Below are 3,478 nucleotides of genomic sequence, written 5' to 3' on the forward strand. Positions count from 1 at the left end.
TTGACCAGGATGGTCTCGATCTCTTGATCTCGTGATCCACCTGCCTCGGCCTCCCAAAGTGCTGGGATTACAGGCGTGAGCCACCGCGCCCAGCCCATATCTGTGTTTTTAAAAGCTACTATTATCCTTAATGTTTTAAAGACTGGCAAAGTGGCAGCTGGATGGGCCAAAAGGTATATATAATGCAAAAATTAATTAGAAATTAATTAAATATATGATCTCCTGACGATTTGGATCATATATTTGAAGAATCTGCTGTTAATAGAAAGAGAAAATAAGGTGGCAATTGGAAGGAGGCCATGAATTCCAGGAATTGTTCTCTGTTCATATTGGTGGAAACCTTGAGAGTATGACTGGTTGGGTCAGGAGGAAAGGAAGGTGAGAAGAGGGGTCAAGTAAGCAGAGGTGGGGCACAGGTAGAGGAGTGTGTCCTTGGCAGGCTGGGAGATGTCTCTGGCAGCCCAAGTAGCTTCCAAAATCAGAACTGGCTGCTAGCAGGATTTTAAGGGGTAAAGAAGGTATCAAGATAAATTCCCTGATGGGGAGGCAAAAAAAAAAAGAAGAAGAAGAAAGAAATGGGGGGAAGAAGAAAGAAGAGAAAGAAGAAAGAGGAAGCAGAAGGAGGAAGAGGAAGGAGGAGGAGGAAGAAGAAGGAGAAGAGAGAGAAAGTGGAGGAAAGAGTAGGAAGGAAGAAGAAAGGAAGAAGAGGGGAAAGGAGAGAAGAAGAAGGAGGGAGAAGTAGGGAGGAGGAGGGAGGAGGGGAAGAAGGAAGAAGGAAGGGGGAAAAGGAAGAAAGAAGAAGAAGAAAGGAGGAGGAGGAGGGAGAAGAAGAAGGAGGAAGAAGGAGAGCAAGGAGGAGGGGAGGAGGAAGAGGAGGCAGAGCGTCAGGGCCAAAGCTTGGGTGGTCAGGTTATTACGTATTCCAGCAGAGGAAAGTCATCATTCTCTCTTTCAGACCACAGGGAAGACAAAGAGTTCAGCTGTAAAGGAAGGCGCTATGGAGCCTAAAGGGTATGGTGGAGCTTATTACACAGAAGCAGCCCTGGCGCTTTAACTGGTTACTTTATTTATTTATTTAGAGATGGAATCTTGCTCTGTTGCCCAGGCTAGAGCGCAGTGGCACAATCTCAGCTCACTGCAACCTTCGCCTCCAAGATTCAAGTGATTCTCCTGCCTCAGTCTCCGAAGCAACTGTAACTACACGTGTGCGCCACCACCCCTGGCTAATTTTTGTATTTTTAGTAGAGACAGGGTTTGACCATATTGGCCAGGCTGGTCCCAAACTCCTGACCTTGTGATCTGCCTGCCTCAGCCTCGCAAAGTGATGGGATTACAGGTGTGAGCCACCACCTTGCCCAGCCTACTTTATTTATTTCAAGATGGATGTTGTACCTGTGTTAGCTTCCCAGTGTTGCTGTAACAAAGTGTTACAGACTGGGTGGCTTAAACTATAGAAAATTACTGTCTCACCGTTCTGGAGGCTAGAGGTCTAAAGTCAAAATGCCAGCAGCGTCGGTTCCTTCTCAGGGCTGTGAGGGAGAATCTGTCCCATGACCCTCTCCTGGCTTCTGTTTGCTGATAATCCTTTGCATTCCTTGGCTTGTAGGCACAGCATTCCAATGTCTGCCTTCATCTTCACATGCTGTTCTTCCAGTGTCTTCACAAGGCTTTCTTTCTTTCTTTCTTTTTTTGAGACAGAGTCTCGCTCTGTCCCCAGGCTGGAGTGCAGTGGTGTGATCTCGGTTCACTGCAACCTTTGCCTCCCGGGTTCCAGCGACTCTTCTGCCTCAATATCCCAAGTAGCTGGGACTACAGTTGTGTGCCACCATGCCCAGCTAATTTTTGTATTTTTAGTAGAGATGGGGTTTCACCATGTTGGCCAGGATGGTCTCGATCTCTTGACCTTGTGATCCACCCGCCTCGGCTTCCCAAAGTGCTGGGATTACAGGTGTGAGCCACTGCACCCAGCCCACAAGGCTTTCTCCACAAGGGCTCCACTGAGCTGGAGGACATACAATAAGGATAATAGTCACATTGGATTAGGGGTCCATCCTACCCTAATGTGACCTCATCTTAATTAATTACATCTACAATTACCCTGTTTCCAAATAAGGTCACATTCTGGGTTTCTGGGGGTTAAGACTTCAAAATATCTCATTTTGGGGGAACACAATTCAACCAATATCAGTTCTCATTTTACAAATGAGCAGACTGAGGCTCAGAGAGGTTAAATGAATGCCCAAGGTCATCCAGTTAGCGACTATCAGAGCCAGGATTTGAACCCATACTGCTTTAAGACCGAAATGCTCTTATCTCTTCTGAACTGAGGACTGGTCAAGAGAGAGAAGGTTAGCGGCAGTCAGTGTGGGCAATGCCCTTGAAAAGCAGCAGGAGGACTGTTTGGCAAATGGCCAGGACTGAGCTGGAGGACATACAATTCTTATGTCAGGTCTGCTAAATTGGATGTCAATTGATATATAAATATATTTTTTTTTTTTTTTTTAAAGGAAGATGCCAGTTTTATTTAAACACAAAATGTGCACATAAGCTGTCTACTCATTTTCTTCACTGTGCAGCCTGGCATTGGGGTTGGTGACTCTGATGGCCAGCTGGGCAGCTCTTTCCACAATGGCTTTGCAGTTCTTGGAGGAAACATTGTGAGTGATCTCAGCATGGTAAGATTTGTTGCACATCAGCAGCACTTCCAGCTCCTTGATGTTGTGGACCAGGAACTTCCGGAAGCCACTGGGCAGCATGTGCTTTCTTTTCTTGTTGCTCCCATAACCAATGTCAGGCATCAAGATCTGGCCCTTGAACCTTCTACGAACCCTGTTGTCAATACCTCTGGGTTTCCGCTAGTTAAGCTTAATTTTGACGTATCGGTCTGACTGGTGCCAGATGAACTTCTTGGTTCTCTTTTTGACGATCTTGGGTTTCACAAGGGGTCTAAGGGCGGCCATGATGCCGAGGAGGAGATCACTGCTACCCACTTGACATATTTTAATGATAACTTACAATATTTCTGAACCTTAGGATGGGAATGGCAAATTTTGGGAGGAAAGCTGATGAGTACTGTCTTTAGAGCCCAAGTTCAAAGAAATAAAGACAAAGGTAAGAGCAATAGTCAATGCTTCTATAGTACTTTACAGTTTCTACAGGATGTTCACATCCATTATATTACTCAAGTGTCCCTGTGCAGTGCCTATTGCCAGTCTTAATTTACCCACAGGAAAGTAAGGCTCAGAAAGTAAAGGACTTACCCAGGACCTTCCAGCTGGTGTGGAGAGGAATGGTCAGGGTTCTAATCCTAGTCTCTTTCTCCTGAATCACCTTAGGCATCTTCTCCAGAGAGATGACAACTGAATCAGTGAGAATTAGGGTACATCACTGAAAGAGAGGACAGTATAGAGAAAAAAGAGCATAGGGCAAAGCCTGGGCCTCAAAGGCCATGTTCTAAAGAGCCATGAAAGAGACAATT

The 3,478-nt window shown here is 45.7% G+C and overlaps 1 pseudogene; it reads right to left on the reverse strand.

The window, feature by feature from the left end:
* Positions 1–2,504: 2,504 nt before the first annotated feature.
* LOC119473391 lies at positions 2,505–2,984 on the reverse strand (annotated as a pseudogene).
* Between the last annotated feature and the right edge of the window lie 494 nt (positions 2,985–3,478).

Source organism: Cebus imitator, unplaced genomic scaffold, assembly GCF_001604975.1.
Source record: "Cebus imitator isolate Cc_AM_T3 unplaced genomic scaffold, Cebus_imitator-1.0 Scaffold154, whole genome shotgun sequence".
NCBI classification, from domain to species: Eukaryota; Metazoa; Chordata; class Mammalia; order Primates; family Cebidae; genus Cebus; species Cebus imitator.